Source organism: Puma concolor, chromosome C1 (assembly GCF_028749965.1).
Source record: "Puma concolor isolate L17-30 chromosome C1, mPumCon1.1.hap2, whole genome shotgun sequence".
In the NCBI taxonomy this organism is placed as follows: Eukaryota; Metazoa; Chordata; class Mammalia; order Carnivora; family Felidae; genus Puma; species Puma concolor.
Window position 1 is genome coordinate 51,656,082 of NC_141674.1, and position 17,630 is coordinate 51,673,711.

The 17,630-nt window shown below is 36.5% G+C and overlaps 1 protein-coding gene across 6 annotated transcripts in view; it reads left to right on the plus strand.

The window, feature by feature from the left end:
- The first annotated feature begins 5,781 nt into the window (after positions 1-5,781).
- ATG4C (autophagy related 4C cysteine peptidase) overlaps positions 5,782-17,630 on the plus strand; it is a 91,551-nt gene continuing 79,702 nt past the window's right edge. For 3 of the 6 annotated variants that reach the window (XR_015254754.1, XM_086717183.1, XM_086717186.1), the window contains exon 1: positions 5,782-5,931. The gene's annotated coding sequence lies outside the window, so the exon portion shown is untranslated. Of the gene's footprint in view, positions 5,932-6,764; positions 6,910-13,509; positions 13,611-17,630 lie in introns of all 6 variants that reach the window. The other 3 variants (XM_086717185.1, XM_086717184.1, XM_025935260.2) reach the window with 3 other exon arrangements.

The window sequence follows — 17,630 nt, forward strand, 5'->3', positions numbered from 1 at the left end:
AGGAGTAGATTCCTTAATACCCCTTACCAATTTAGCCCATACCCCCTCCCACAACCCCTCCAGCAACCCTCAGTTTGTTCTCCATATTTATGAGTCTCTTATGTTTTGTACCCCTCCCTGTTTTTATATTATTTTTGTTTCCCTTCCCTTATGTTCATCTGTTTTGTCTCTTTTTTTTTTTAATGTTTATTTATTTTTGAGACAGAGAGAGGCAGAGCATGAACAGGGGAGGGTCAGAGAGAGAGGGAGACACAGAATCTGAAGCAGGCTTCAGGCTCTGAGCTGTCAGCACAGAGCCCGACATGGGGCTCGAACTCACGGACCGTGAGATCATGACCTGAGCCGAAGTCTGACGCTTAACCGACTGAGCCACCCAGGAGCCCCCTGTTTTGTCTCTTAAAGTCCTCATATGAGTGAAGTCATATGATATTTGTCTTTCTCTGACACTAATTTCACTTAGCATAATACTCTCCAGTTCCATCCACGTAGTTGCAAATGGCAAGATTTCATTCTTTTTGATTGCCGAGTAATACTCCATTGTGCATATATACCACATCTTCTTTATCCGTTCATCCATCGATGGACATTTGGGTTCTTTCCATACTTTGGCTATTGTTGATAGTGCTGCTATAAACATGGGGGTGCATGTGTCCCTTTGAAACAGCACACCTGTATCCCTTGGATAAATGCCTAGTAGGGCAATTGCTGGGTCATAGGGTGGTTCTATTTTTAGTTTTTTGAGGAACCTGCATACGGTTTTCCAGAATGGCTGCACCAATTTGCATTCCCACCAGCAGTGCAAAAGAGATCCTCTTTCTCCACATCCTCGCCAACATCTATTGTTGCCTGAGTTGTTAATGTTAGCCACTCTGACAGGTGTGAGGTGGTATCTCACTGTGGTTTTGATTTGTATTTCCCTGATGATGAGTGATATTGAGCATTTTTTCACGTGTCGGTTGGCCATCTGGATGTCTTCTTTGGAGAAGTATCTATTCATGTCTTTTGCCCATTTCTTCACTGGATGTTTGGTTTTTGGGTGTTGAGATGTGTTGAGTAAGAAGTTGCTGCAGTGAAGGTCAAAAAGGTTTTTGCCTGCTTTCTCCTCAAGGATTTTGATGGTTTCCTGCCTTACGTTTAGGTCTTTCATCCATTTTGAGTTTATTTTGTGTATAGTGTAAGAAAGTGATCTAGGTTCATTTTTCTGCATGTCATTGTCCAGTTTTCCCAGCACCACTTGCTGAAGAGGCTGTCTTTATTCCATTGGATATTCTTTCCTGCTTTGTCAAAGATTAGTTGGCCATACAGTTGTGGGTCCATTCTGGGGTCTCTATTCTGTTCCATTGATCTGAGTGTCTGTTTTTGTACTACTACCATACTGTCTTGATGATTACAGCTTTGTAATAAAGCTTGATGTCTGGGATTGTGATGCCTCCTGCTTTGGTTTTCTTTTTCAAGATTGCTTTGGCTATTCGGGGTCTTTTCTGGTTCCATACAAATTTTAGGACAGTTTGTTCTAGCTCTGTGAAGACTGCTGGTGTTATTTTGATAGGGATTGCATTGAATATGTAGCTTGCTTTGGGTAGTATGGACATTTTAACAATATTTGTTCTTCTTATCCAGGAGCATGGAATCTTTTTCCATTTTTTTGTGTCTTCTTCAATTTCTTTCATAAGCTTTCTATAGGTTTCAGTGTATAGATTTTTCTGGTTAATTATTTTTATCATTTATCTCAGGAATTTCTCATCTAGGGTCCCTCGAATTGAGAGTAACTGACAATCCTTATTCTCTTAATACCTTGTTCATACCTCTATCATAATGTTCATCACACTGTATCATAGACCATAATTTTCTATCTGAATTCTCTTCATATTTCCAAAGTGCTGGGTATTTAGTAGGTATAACCTTTGAATATAGATCCTGAGCTGCATTTTAAGATGAAGGTTTATTTTGCAGCACTTGCTGAATGTGGTTATGAAAGGAATAGGAAGATGGAATAATATTGCATTTAGGAGGGAAGCTGAGTTCACTGAAGTTGTTTTCAAAATTATGGGGATTCTGTGCATGTTTGTAGGTTGAGGTAAACAGGGCAGTGAAGAAACAGAGGTTGAAGACGTAGGAGAAGTGACAGAAATAAGGTCTTTGAGAAGGAGAAAAGGTTTTAAGTTATCCTCAAAATAATTTTTTAGCTTTTAGAGGCCTACAAGTTATTTGTCTCATTAAGGGCTGAGTTCATTTTATCTAAAGATAATATCCTTGATCAGGGATTTATGTTACACATTTACTTATTAAACAGAACTTTCATCTTTACTTGGGTCCAGGAGGGAGATGGATAAAGAACTATACTTGGTAGAAGTTAAGGATTAAAAGTTCACTAACAAAAATCTGGAGTTGTATCACAGCCAATGCTACTAGAATGGCTGGTATATTTAAAAAAATTTTTTTTTCAACATTTATTTATTTTTGGGACAGAGAGAGACAGAGCATGAACGGGGGAGGGGCAGAGAGAGAGGGAGACACAGAATCAGAAGCAGGCTCCAGGCTCTGAGCCATCAGCCCAGAGCCCGACGCGGGGCTCGAACTCACGGACCGCGAGATCGTGACCTGGCTGAAGTCGGACGCTTAACCGACTGCGCCACCCAGGCGCCCCTTAAAGGACAGTATATGCCTGGGATATGATGACATTTTGTAAAGGTCTTGACACTTAAGATAAATGTTGTTATATATACCCATACACAGCAGTAAATGCTTTTTGTGATTTTTGAGTGTACCATTCTGATTAATCAAATATTATGGTTTTAATACTTATTATACAATCTGAATTACTAATGAAGAAAATGAAACTCAGATGTTAAAAATATCTTATAGGGGCGCCTGGGTGGCGCAGTCGGTTAAGCGTCCGACTTCAGCCAGGTCACGATCTTGCGGTCCGTGAGTTCGAGCCCCGCGTTGGGCTCTGGGCTGATGGCTCAGAGCCTGGAGCCTGTTTCCGATTCTGTGTCTCCCTCTCTCTCTGCCCCTCCCCCGTTCATGCTCTGTCTCTCTCTGTCCCAAAAATAAATAAACGTTGAAAAAAAAAATTTAAAAATATCTTATATTAAAACTACACAGTATGAATGGAGAGGGAGTTTCAGGGCCTCAGATATCACAGTGAACTCCCACAACACTTATGGAGAGTAAGTTACTCTGAACAAAGTACTGTGTTAGAGCTAAGAGGGACACAGATGTTTAAGATGTGGCTCCTGCCTTTTAGAATGTGTATTAGCTCTTGCAGAGTTATGATTAACTGAATGCATAAGTGATGTTTAGAAGACAACGTTACACATATTTTACTTCCCACTTTCCATTCTGATAAAGCTCTCTTATCTTATTTTCATTTCCCTTTTAAATCTTTCCTGTGCTTCAGAAATAGACTTTAGTGGCTAAGCAGAGTGTTTTGTCCCTAGCAGTACTCACTGTGTATTTGTTGAACTCAGACGAATATCTTGTATGGTTTTGATTTTTGTGTGCTTGGCAATTGGCTGAATTGGAAAGTCAAAGACACAGTTAAAAATGAGAAGGGAGGGGTGCCTGGGTGGCTCAGTCGGTTAGGGGTCTGACTTCAGCTCAGGTCATGATATCACAGTTCGTGGGTTTGAGCCCTGCATCAGACTCTGTGCTGACAGCCCAGAGCCTAGAGCCTGCTTCAGATTCTGTGTCCTGCTCACTGTCTGCCCCTTCCCTACTCCTGTTCTGTCTGTCTGTCTGTCTCTCTCAACAATGAATAAACATTAAAAAAATTTTTTTAATGAGGACATTGCTGAGTACTGCAGCTGCAAGAATCTCTTTTAAAAACCTACAGTCTGTTACATAAATTATGTACTCTTTAAAATTTTTTCCACGTTCATTTACACAATTGATCATTGAAACTGCTTTAGGATATGTATATCAATTATTTAGCATATTTTAAAAGCTTCTTTAATAACATCTTTAATAAGTGGATGCAATTTTGTATTTACTGCAAACAGTTATGAATAACAGATAACCTAATTATAGTTTATCATTACCTCTAATCATTCCAATGGAACTGTTTCTCTCATTGCATTCATATTGTTTTGGTGCATGAGTATGGAAAGCAGCAGATTGTTTTCTGTGATCATAGATTTTAAATATTTACTTGCTAGTGCTGCATAATTTAGCACACTGGAGTTTTGAAGCAGTTTGTATGGTAGTGGGTGCCATGTCCGTGTTACAGAATACAATTACCCTCTGTGACTTCTATGTGAGGTTATAAAAATGGTAAGTATTCTACTCCATTTTTCCAACCAATTAAAATCTGTTTTGCTGTAAATCCACAGAAAACCAATGTTAATGGTATATGTCAATTTTATTTTGTAAAATTACCACATAGTTTAAGGATTCAAGCATTGTTTCTCATGGCCTATTAGTGCAAAATATAAAAAATAAAATACATTCATTCTTGGTAATCCAAATCTTTATGAAAGTAACAAAAAGGCATACAGACAGCTTGTTCAATGCATGTTATCTGTCCTAAGAAATCAAAACAAAGTTCTGTATTTTAAAATATGGAATCACAGACTAATGAGGCAAGATAAGTCAGTTTGTTAAATCTAATAAATGTTACATTTATGATCTTGTGTAATTGGTCACTTGGTTGCCCTACCACATAACAGAAAATAAATAGTTCCAGTTATCTGTTTTTGTAAGAATAATGAAAATAATCCAAACCATTAATATGTTAAAAAAGTGAAAAACACTAAAAAAATGTTTATTTTTGAGAGAGTAAAAGGAGGGGAGGGGCACAGAGAGAGGGGGACAGAGGATCCAAAGAGGGCTCTGCGCTGTCAGCAGAGATGTGGGGCTCGAACTCATGAACAGTGAGCTCAGGACCTGACCTCAAACGACTGAGCCACCCAACCACCCCAAAAGTGAAAAACATTTTAAAATTTAATTTTTAACTTTCAACTCTTCAATCTGAAAGGTTTCTTTTCCCTTGTAGGTACATAGTCCGGTAATACAGACTGTTAATTTTTTACTCCCAGGTCCTACTATAATTTCCTATGCAATTCAGAAGCATGCCTGGCAGACCTTGTTCCAACGCAATCTTTCAGTACTGCAAAACGACCTAGGATTACACTTTGCAATACTTTAGTATTTCCCTCAGACTCCTTATGAGTATGGATAAAAATTTCCATCTCATAAAAAACCTTTATACCGTCCTGTGTTTCAATCCTTGAAAAATAAAAGGAATGTGGAAAATCAGCGCACACATTCCTTAGTATTTTATAACTTTTTGTCTATCAGACTCAACTACAGCTTGGCTTAGACAACCTTCACAACAGGATAGAAAGGAATATATGTATCTTTATCAAAGTGAGTCTTGGTAGGAAGGTCTACATTATTACAAGAAATTTAGTGACTCCTCTGAAAACACATCTGGGATCTCCGGGTGTCAGGTGAAAACTGAAAAAAAAGGGGCGCAGTGCATATTGGGTCTTGTAGTTCCGCGCCGAAGGAGGAGGCGTGGTGTGGCGTTGCATGCTGGGAGTTGAAGTCCAATTGTTCAGCGGGAACTCAAAGCAGACACAATGTGGCTTGTCTATTAGAGACATTGCTTACAGACACATACTTTCCCTTGGCTCTGCGCTTGCCGTATTGGTGACCTAGGGGTTGGGATGGCAAAGAGCGGGAGAAAAGGGATGGATGAAGTGAGTGGGTCGTGGGCCTGTGGGCGGTTGATATTGCTACGGCCAATCAAAAGGATTTAATGCCCCGGAAGTGGCTGACATACTGGGTTCGAAAGGGAGGCCTTTCCTCTTACTACGGTGGCCGGGAAGCTCGGGATTCCTGTGGCTGCGGCGCTGAGGTCGGAGCGTCTGCGTGTGTGAGGGCTGCTTTTGGGGCGGCTGCTGCTAGAGCTGGAACACTTCCCGGGTTGGTGGCTCTTGCACATTTTTTACACCTTTCCAGTTCTGTTTCGGTGAGGGGCGACTTGAGCCTAGCGGAATCAGGAGAAGGTTGGGACTTAGCGTCTCTGGTACCCAAATGACCGGGTTTTGGGGGGACCCACCTTCAGTGGAGATCCTGTAACCAACCGTTTACGCTCTCTGAGGGATTTGGCACCTCCCTCATCTACTTTTTAGTGTAATTTGCCTTCTGACCTCTTGCCCTACCCGGGCTCCAAACCTAACTAACCGTAAGCCTTCCTGTGGGCTGCTTGTTCCCCACTCTCCTTGTGGCTTTTTTTTAGGTATTCCAGATACGACCTCTTGTCCACTAAGCTATCACATCCGTTTAACTTGTTTCCATTAAAAAAGAAAAGGCATGAAAAAAAAAAATTAGATTCTCAAGATCTCAATCTTACCATTCCTAACACCTTATCTCCTTTTTGGCCTTTGTTACTGCTGCAGACCTTAACACTCGCCTGAATATCTTAATGCCTTTCCATCCAGAAATTAACGTTCACTCTATTTGGTTCTTAGTCACCCTCAACTCTAAACCTTCATCTACGTCTAAGGGCTTCATAGGCTGGAGGTTCGAATACATTCTTATGATGACTGGTGAATGTGAGAGATTTCAGTGGTCATCTCAGCATGACTGCTTATTGAGTTTATAATTTCTTAACATTTTTTGGCTTACATTTTCATTTTGTGTTATTTTCCAAGAGGTTTGATGCTTCCTTACAGTTAAAGTAGAATACTTTGTCCTACAGCTTTTTTGTATCTGAATTACTTAGGTGGGATTTTTTCCCCTCTATTCCTACTCAGAATATGTGTCCCTACTGGAATTTGCAATGATTTTGTGTCAGTTAATGGACACAACGGAGTGCTCGTTCCTTCTTGCTTGCTTGTGATTTGTAATTAGATTACGAGTCATTGAAAGTACCCAGAGGGATTGGAAAAGCTTTGAAAGGTAAAGTCTATGTATGTTCCAACTTACAAATTAATAAAGCCTGTTTGCTGAACAAGGAAGATTCTAATTCTAAGAGTTTCTAATTGGTCTAGTAATCTGATATTATATTCAATTATAAATTAATTCTCTGTAAAATTTGGGGAATTGTTTACAGTTAATAAGTAGTCAGTATAAGGAATTGTATAGTTTAGTAAAAAAAAGTTTAAAAACTACTTAACTGATATTCTTTCTGTAAAATAGAATGCAAATATGTTGAAAAGTTTATTTGTTGTAATTGTTTATGGTGTATTTTTATATATTTTGATAAATCTGGTAAAACAGCATTGTATACTATTCATTAATGTTTTGTAGACAGAAATTTTTGTACTTCCTGGCTTTATGGGGACTGTGTAGCTCAAATAAGTCTGCAGCTTTTCTTCTATTCTGATTATTGCACTATGGAAATCCTAACAAAACTTTTGTTCTTCTTTAAGCATTTAAATACAATCTGTATATGTCAGTAAAATATAAATATTAATACTTGTACCCTGTCAAATGGGAATTATTCCTAATCAGAAATGGTTTCAGCCATGCTTACAATTTGGAGCTAAATATATAATATTTCAGATGTAATTCACTCATAGAATTCTTGATTAGATAAATGCTAAGGGGCTAGACATTACTCAAACTTTATATTTTTCTTGAGATTTTATTGATTTAGTAGGCATTCACTGAATATGTCTTACTATTTAGCGATCATGACAAAATCATCAAAACATTTATTGAGAGCATCCTGTTGTTCTCAGCTCTGTAGTAGATGCTATTAAAGCATTACTGCACTTAATCAATATAACAACTTCGTGAGCTGCTGAATATTATTTACATTTAGCAGATTGAGAAACTGAACCTCAAAGAGTTCAAGTCATTTAGTCCATTTAGTCCAAAAGAGTCCATTTTGACTCTTCCCACTCAACCACAGCTGCCAAGATGTATTCTCTACCCTGGAATATATAAGGAGCATTAAGTCAGTAAGTATTTATTGAAGCAGCTGTTATGTACCAGATACTCTTCTAGGTGCTGGAGATATAACAGTGAACAAAAGAAACAAAAGTAAGCTCTTGGGGAGCTTACACTATAGCAGAATGTATGGCATGTAAACCTTGCCTTCAAGAAGGAGCAGATATAGCCAATATGCATTAGATTTTATGTATTTTAGAATGTTAAAGTTGAAAAGAGAGATTAACTAGGAAAGATTTAATGAAGAAGATGGGATTTAATCTAGAACTAAAATAGCGTATATAGAATTGGTAGGTAGAAACGTGAAGAAAAGTGATTTTAGCTTGAGGCATAAAAATAATAAAATTCTGAATTGTAGGGGAGACAGAGGAGAGGGAGGGACAGATAACTGGACTGCTTTTCAGTAACTTGCACACACAAGTGCACAGTATTGGTTGAATTTGAAGCAAATGTTTAAGTGAATGAAGCTATGACAAGAGTTCAGATATGAAGCAAAGAGGGATTAGATAGATCTACTGTTATTATAGTGGGACTGGAAGACAGGAATGCATTTGATAGCTGTTGATGAAAGAACCAGTAGGTTCTGTTAATTATTAAATATTGGGAGTAGGGTGGTGGCCAAAGGAGAAGGGAGGCTACATTACCAAGTTTGAACTGATTGGACCAGGTGTGTTGTAGATTTATTTACTTATTTCATCAAATCATGAGGTTTTAGAAAAAATTCCAAGATACACCTTTGTTTATGAATCACTATGAAAGAAGAAAATATTGCCAATTAAACAAAGATCGTCAACTATAAGTTGTATTCATTTTCAGAGTTAAAATGTGAAAATGTATGATCTAGAAATGATGAAATAAAATACTCCTTATAATGGTTGGTGGACCTTATAACCATTTTCCCCCCTGTTTATAAATAAACTTGAAATCTTTGACATGCATTCAGTTATTTAGCATTTATTTATTAACTGGGCACTCTTCTCAATCACAATGATGAAATGGTGAGCTTCATCACAGAACTACCCTCATAGAACTTACTGTGTAACAGGGGGGGCAGACATAAATCAAATGTTCAAAGATATTTAAAGTTCCAGCTATTTTAAGTGCTATAAGAGAGGACTTGATGTTATACAGAGGAAAAACTGTTTACAAAAAGGACAGCAGTGTGGATGGGAAGAGGCCAGATTAGAGATGATTATATCTTGGGCCAGATGGTGGTGAAGATAGAAGTGATGGATTTAGAGATATTTAGGAGGTGGAACTAGGTGATGGATTGGACATGAGGAAAGAGGAAGAGGAAGGTGCTGCCACCACTAGGTTTTTGGCTTATGTAACTGGATGGATAGTGGTATAGTTCACTAAGAGAACACTGTAAGATGACCAGGTTTGGAGGGACATGGTTTATTTGTTAACATTTTCAAGGTTAATTGCTTATTCTTTTTTTTTCTTTTATGTCATTGTTTTAATTAAGTATATTTGAGGAATGATGTACCTGAAATAAATTTTTTCAGTTTTTTTTTTTTTTTTGAGAGCAGGGATAAACTTCTAGATGAAAGCATGTTGGTATTCGTTTTGAATTTATATGTAACATATTCAGCCATATATATGAATAGGTAACTGAGTCAGTTATATATGATCTTTATTTTCACGTGGGATTTGGCAATACATTGGGCTTCTGGTTAAATTCTAGCTTTTTCATTCAGTTAGTGTATATGTAAATTTAAATGTGTATTTGGGAAGAAAGGCATGCTTTTGATTTTTCCTTGAAATGGCTCCTTTGTGTAATTTTTCATAAATTTTGAATCAGTACAGTTTATTTTTAAAATTTTACATTTCATAGTAAAGCAGTAGAAGAGCAAAGAGCATGGGCTCTGGAGTCAGACTGCCTGGATTCAAGATGTGTTTTGCTATTTACTAGCAGTATAACCTTGTAGTAGTTATTTAGTCTTCCAAGCCTTTTTTCCTCTTAATCTGTAAGATGAGGATAATATTAGTATCTGTGTTACAGAGTTGTTAAAAGGATTAAATGATATATAATACATGCATAGGTTAACAAAATTACTGATACAGAGTTTGTGTTTATTTTTATTAGAGATATGTGGTCTGAAATTATCTGTATATCTGTATTAACATTTTAATTTTAGAGATCCTTGTAACTAATAGATCCCAATTGGAGAAAAAATTTGTTTGGCTAGTCATATTTGGATTTGGAATAAATATTACTTAGCATAGTTTTGCTAATTTATAATTGTCCTAGATGACTTACCACATGTCATCTTTTAAGAATTTTCGTCAGAGATTATGTTTAGTCTACAGCTATCATAGGAAACTAATGGTGGCTTGGTTTGTAATTACTTATTATTTGTTAGAATTAGTACTTTTATTTTTAGCCAAACCTTTCTGAACTTCATACTTGATTTTAGCACTTATGGATAGGATGAGTAAGTAGTTAGACTTAATATAGCCTGATCAGCTACATGAAAATAAATTTAATTTCCACCCTACTTTTTCTTCCAACTTTTTTCTTTTGAAAGTTTCAAACCTATAAAAAAGCTAAAAGAATAGTACAGCAAATATCTGCACATCTTTTACTTAGATTCACTAGTTGTTAACATTATACCTCATTTGTTTTCTCTCTCTCTAAATACACACACATGCATGCTTTTTTTTTTCATGCTGAACCATTGGAAACTGAGGTTGGAGACATCATGACACTTCACTCCTAAATTCTTCGCCATACATCTCGTATGAATTAGGACATTTTCCTACATAGCTATAATGCTGTGGGCACACCCAAGTAATTTAACCCTGATTGGTATTATTTAATGTATAGGCCATATTAAAAAATCGGAATTTATCCAAATGTTTATCAGTAATCTCCCTTATAGCTTAAAAAACATACTGAATCCAACCAGAGATTATGAATTTTCTTAGTTGTCATGTTTGTTTTATTCTTCCTCCTTCCTGTTTTTTTTTTCTTTTAAGACCGACATTTTTTTTAATTAAAAAAATTTCTTTTAAAAAATATTTATTTATTTTTGAGAGAGAGTGACAGAGTATGAGTGGGGGAGGAACAGAGAGAGGGAGAATCCAAAGCTGGCTCCAGGCTCTGAGCTGTCGTCAGCACAGAGCCCAGCACAGGACTTGAACTCATGAGCTATGAGTTCATGACCTGAGCTGAAGTCAGATGCTTAACCGACTAAGCCACCCAGGCGCCCCTCAAGACTGCTATTTTTGAAGACTCTAGGCTATTTTGTTCTGTAGATTGTTTTATTAAAATTTTTTTTCTTAATGTTTATTTATTTTTGAGAGAGAGAGTGCAAGAGGGGGAGGGACAGAGAGAGAGAGGGAGAGACAGAATCCGAAATAGGCTCCAGGCTCTGAGCTATCAGCACAGAGGCCAGCACAAAGCCCAATGAGGGGCTTAAACCCATGAACTATGAGATCGTGATCTGTGCCAAAATGAAGAGTTGGATGCTCAACTGACTGAGCCACCCAAGTGTCCCCCCTCCCCCCTTTTTTTTTCTTTTTTAAAGTAGGCTCCATGCCCAATGTGGAGCTTGAACTCATGACCCGGATCAAGAGTCACATGCTCTACCGACTGAGCCAGTGAGGTGCCTCACTGTTATTCTTTTTTTGATGATTAAATTATCTCAAATCTGATTAGTCCCTTCAAGCCAGTTCCTATGGCCTTTGCATATGTCCATGTTGGTATTTGGGCATATTCTTAATTTTTTGTACAAAAGATGTTCCAGGCTCACCTTGATATTCCTTGCTTAAGACCTGGAGTTAGCCATTTTGCAATGGAGTCCTGGTTCAATTTATTGGAAAACAGTACTCAGAAACCAAGATTTGGGCATTGAATATACTCACTGCTACTGGAGTATCACTGCTTTTAGGCTCTTTAAATAAATGGACACACATGCGCGCGCGCACACACACACACACACACACATTTTTTAAAAGAAATCATGAATTTATTTATTTACTTTTTAATTTTTTTTTTCAACGTTTATTTTTGGGACAGAGAGAGACAGAGCATGAACGGGGGAGGGTCAGAGAGAGAGGGAGACACAGAATCGTAAACAGGCTCCAGGCTCTGAGCCATCAGCCCAGAGCCCGACACGGGGCTCAAACTCACGGACCGCGAGATCGTGACCTGGCTGAAGTCGGACGCTTAACCGACTGCGCCACCCAGGCGCCCCAAGAAATCATGAATTTATAGGACGCTTTCAATTCGGATTCAGAACCACAGAGTTTATCTTCACCTTCTGTCAGTTCATATTTGTATCTCCCTTTTCCTACAGGGAGAATTCCGATTCAAAACTGTATTAATATATTTACCCATCTATCCTATAAAACATTTAAGTTAGTTTTGGAATTACTATACTGATACTCTCCAACAACAGATTTACCACTTAAAGATTTCTTTGCCATTTTATGTCCTTAGACTATATTCCACTAAAGATGTATAGTCAAATTATATGTTCCAAGTCATTTGAATTATTTTTTCTGTGATTATGTTTTCAATTTAAAATATAAAGGTCTTACTAATTTTTTGTAGACTCTGTAAGTTATCTAGTAAAATGACTAAAGTAGCCATAATAATTTAAAACTTTATCAATAATATATAGTTATAGGGAACTCCAGAATAGTTATATCAGGTAGAAAATATGCAGTTTTTATCTTTGTAAGGCTGTAAACTTGTAGCTCTATTTTCAAATTGATACACTATTGTTTAAAATTAGGAATGATGAGAAAATGACATCAAACAATTCCATTTATAAGCCAAAACAATTGTGTTTGTGAACATTTTAAACAATGCTCTTCTTTTGAGTGATGATACAATTCAAGCATTAATCTTTAACAATAGACATAATTGTTGAGGGTACTTTAACACATTCCTAAGGAATATGGCTAGTGTTATCCTCATTTATACCCAGAATAGTAAGATTTATGTTATTTGTGTGTCCTTGGTCTTTGTATTTGAAGAGTCCCAGTTGTGACTGTGTGTGATTTTTTTCATATGTGAATATTCTCATTGGAAAGGGGGAAAATATTTCTCTGAATAATTATAACATTTTATATTTCTACTGTGAGACATACCATGTTCTGTCTTGATTTCTGGTTAGTTACAAACATCTTTCATATTAGAATGTAAGTTTAATGGGGTCAGGAACTGGGTTTCATGGCTCATTGTATCTCCCATGGTTCCTTATGAAAGTAACCAAATACTTGATGAATGAATTAATGTGATATTTTGTGTTTAAGTGAGGTATAATTATTAGTCTCAATAATATGGATGCACCTTTTTGTAGTAGAAGTAAACTAATGGACTTGGAAAAGGTCTTATCCATATTTACATGTTAAACCTCAAAATCACTGTGTCTGAAATTGAATTTCCCATCTTCCCCTTTAGCCTTCTCCTATTGGGTTAACTGTTTCTGTTAATGGCATTATTATCCTCCTAGACATCAGACCTGAAATCTCAGAGTCACTTTAGTGTTTCCTGTATGTACGTATATAAACATTCATATATTTGTATGATGTTGGTAGTTCTACCATCTCACCTTGTTGCTTATATCTCATTTCTTATCCCCTTACCAGTATTCTGACTGAGGCCCTCATTAACACTCATATAGCAGTCTTCTGACTAATTGAAGAAATTGAGAATATTTAATGTGGAAAAGAGATGATGCAACTGGGAGGTAGGTGGGAGGGTATGGGAGGTCTTTATATGATGGGTTATCAAATGTAAGACAGATTAGTTTCAGAAGGCCCAACCAGGATCAATTGGTAGAAATTAAAAGGATACAGACTTTCGGTTCCATATGTCTTTCAGACAAGTGAAGTTGTTTAAAATGAGCTGGAATGGGGCGCCTGGGTGGCTCAGTGGGTTAAGTGTCCGCCTTCACCTCAGGTCATGATCTCATGGCTCATTAGTTCGAGCCCCATGTCGGGCTCTGTGCTGACAGTCCAGAGCCTGGAGCCTGCTTCAGATTCTGTCTCCCTCTCTCTCTGCCCCTCCCCGGCTCGTGCACACACACTCTGTCTCTCTCAAATATAAACAAACATTAAAAGAATTTATAAAATGAGCTGGAATAATATAGTTATATGGATACTCTAGAATAGTTATGTTAGTAAAGAAAAATAGTTTAAAACACTATCAGGCTTTTAAATTTATAGCTCAGTACTTAAAGCTCATTAAGTACTGAGCGCCCTGTTTTGGAGGTGTTCCCTAGAAGCTGGGTGAATGCACTTGGCTAGGATGTTGTAAAGGAGATCTCACTGCTATATAGGTGGTTGAATATGATTAGTGATTAGTGAGTGAGTTTGAACCAGACAGCAGGTTAGATTCCGGTGAGTGGGAGTGTTTTGTTTTGTTTTTTTAATTTTTGAAATTCACACATTTTCTTTCATTGTACACTGTAGGTTAGGAGAGATTACTGATAGATTGGAGTGCATTATGTGGGAAAAAATGGTTAAGAACTGTTATTAATATTACTACTCTCTGGTTACTAGATACTTGGTAAATTCCCTTTGAATCCTGAGATTCTGAAATCCTTCCATACTTGTAGAGGTTAGGTTAATTTTGTCAATTAAATGATTTGACCCTGTATGTTGCTTCTTATATGCAGACTACATACTTAACCGCTTGCAAAGTTGTATTTTGAAGTATGGAGGCTCCAACCATTCATAGTTACCCCAGACTTACAGACCCCAGAGGTTATGTGATATTATTAAAATTTATTTATCAAATTATAGTAAATATTTTATGTTTCTTAGAGATAAGATCAAGATGAAGTAAGTATTATATGATCTTAGAGATAAGATCAAGAAGAGCCAAGGAATACTTAAGGCAGGCCAAATATCATTAATACTTCTTACTATAATTTTCAAGTAAATGATTGAGGTCATTTAAACTCCTTATATCCTGTTTAGATTGTTATGATGACGACTTTACAGTCTGAACATGTACTGCACAAATGGAGGCTTTTGCCTGTAGGAACTTGATAGCAAGGCCACATTTGAGGGTAAATGAATGCTCAGTACTTAGTGTCTTCTTTGTAATTTTTAGATTTAAGAGAAGAATGCATAAGTAGTACCTTTTATTTGCGTTATCATTGTAAAGTAGCTGTGCATTCATGTAGTGTTTTTACCAGGAGGGTGTGATCCTGAGGAGTCGAAAGAATGTTTGTAAGATGTATCCTTGAGGCAAAACTATCTTATTAAAAATGGGTTGTTGTTGTTTTTTTTTTACTATTTTTGAGAGAGAAAGGGAGAGAGCACGAGCCTGTGAGCAGGGGAAGGGCAGAGTGAGAGGGTGACAGAGGATCTAAAATGCTCTGTGCTGACAGCAGAGAGCTTAATGCAGGGCTTGAACTCATGACCTGAGCCGAAGTCAGATGCTCAGTTGACTGAGCCACCCAGGTGCCCCTTTCATCCTTCTTTTAAAAGCCAGTTTCTTAATATGTGAGTCCTGTCCTTATTATATATCTGTTCCTTTTCTCAGTCTTTTTTATCCTTATCTCTTACTATCATCTACTTTGCCTAACCCTTAGCTCTGAAAGGGGACAATCCAAATAAATATTACCAGTGTTCACCCTTTCTTCATATTGGTGACTTTTTAAAAGAAATAAACATGCTAGGTTTACAAACAACATTGTTAGACTACCAAGTTCAGTGTAGGAAGATAGAAGATTGGCAAATATAGGAAAAGAGGGAATAGAAATGGATACAGTAATTGATGTTTCTGCAAAGAACTGAGATGGAGGGCAATAAGAGAGCAGAGATGACAGACCAACATATTGAGAGACATTCAAGGTCAGACAAGGGATTAATAATTTGTTACTAAAAGTGCAAGCAGGTAGAAAAGGTTACAGTAGATGAAAACTTAGAATGGACCTCACAGTTCATTTTATTTGATGGTATAGCTAAAAGCACATAAAAATTCTAAATCAATATCTATATTTCATTTTGCTGCAGAATACCGTTTGGGGAAGATGCCCAAGCATACGCAAATCCAGTAAATCTGTAGTGTTTTTGTCGGTTGTACTATGTGACTGAGATATATTCTGTAGAATCAGTTCCTGAAGTTCTGTCAGGAGCTTTTACTTGGCTTTAAATTCTCAGTGGATAAAATATTCTGTCTATTGCCATATGAGAGAGGCTGATTACCTTCATCTGCCCTTCAAGGGCATTGATTTGAGTACCCTTTACATTTATCAGTTTATAATTTATCGACTGTCTTAATGCATGGTTATGGTTAGAAAAGTGACTCTCTAAAAATGACATCTGGGTCTCAATCGATGATTTTCATATCAAGGGTTGTAGCTCTGCTTTGCAAAAGAACTCTGCTTAGTCTTCACTCTGCTTTTCACATAATTAACAGTAAAGTTTAGGAATAAACCTCATCTGATAGCTTTATGTTTACTAAGATAAAATAAAATAGAATTTTCTCTTCTTTACTGCTATTTTTTAATTAAAATGGATTTGTCAGAATGTAAGTAGTGAACAGAAATATGGGAATGATGGATGGTAAGATTTATTGTAGTATGCACTAATAAAGTCTACTTGAAAAAAGTTACTTATTTCTCTAAATTTCAAGAAATAAGTATAAATCCCTTCTTCACAGTGGAAATTGGGAACAGTGTTATTTTGATGGTTTTCCAGACTGAGGCTCTGACAACACTACATAAAATAAACAAGAATTTTGGCATATTGTTTTGATCACTGCAGCAGTGAAACCAGGTATTTTAGATAACAAAAGAGATTGAAATATAGATAATGAGTAAATCATCCCTTTATACCTGATAGAATGAATTTTAATTAATTTTTAATTTTTTTTAAAAATTAGGAAAGTTTTTGGAAAGGGAATTTGTGGGTGAGGATAGTTTAGAATTTTGCAGTGAGACTGCTGTCAAAGTTCATTGTGGTTTTATTTATTTATTTTTTTGCTCATTTTAGTTAAACTAAAAGTACTGTTTGTCTTGCCTTTCCTTGGCTTATCTCACACAGATATAAAAAAGACATTTTAATAGACTGAATGGACTCAGTTATTAATTTATTCCTTTTCCTCTTTCCAAATCTGACTATTATTTTAAAGAGAAACAAAAATTATGAATTAACTAGGGATTTCCTCTAATTCATTTTATTCGGCCAAAACTGCCATAGGGAATTATATTGAGGAAGTTAAGTTTTCTACGTGACTAAATAGCTGAGTGTGATGTCTTTAAGAACTGGAAAAATAAAATTGTTTATCTTAAAAAGGAAAAAGCACTCTGTCAGCATTTTATCTTTCTTACAGTCTGCTTAGGAATTTTGTAATGGAATGTCTTCTCTGTAGACTTCTTAGTCAAGCAATTTCAGGCACATTTGTAATGTTCTGTATTCAATTTTTAATGGGAGCATTTTTTTGAATATTTTGTTAATTTAAAATGGGTTCAATATAAAGTTTGAATAATAAAGTACAAAAAATTAAGAAAATATGACATTTCATCTCTTAGTTCTACATTTAGTGTGGACTTCTAGACATTGTTTTTCCATATTTTGTGGTGTGTGCAATTCTATATACATATCTAATATGCATATAGATGTGTAAATTGCATTTATACTATTCTCTCTTCCTTTATCTCTATATAAATTTAGTAAACTTTAACTTTTTAGGTTCGTAGCAAAATTGAGCAGAGTTCTTACATTACCTCCTGTCCCACAAAACACAGAACCAC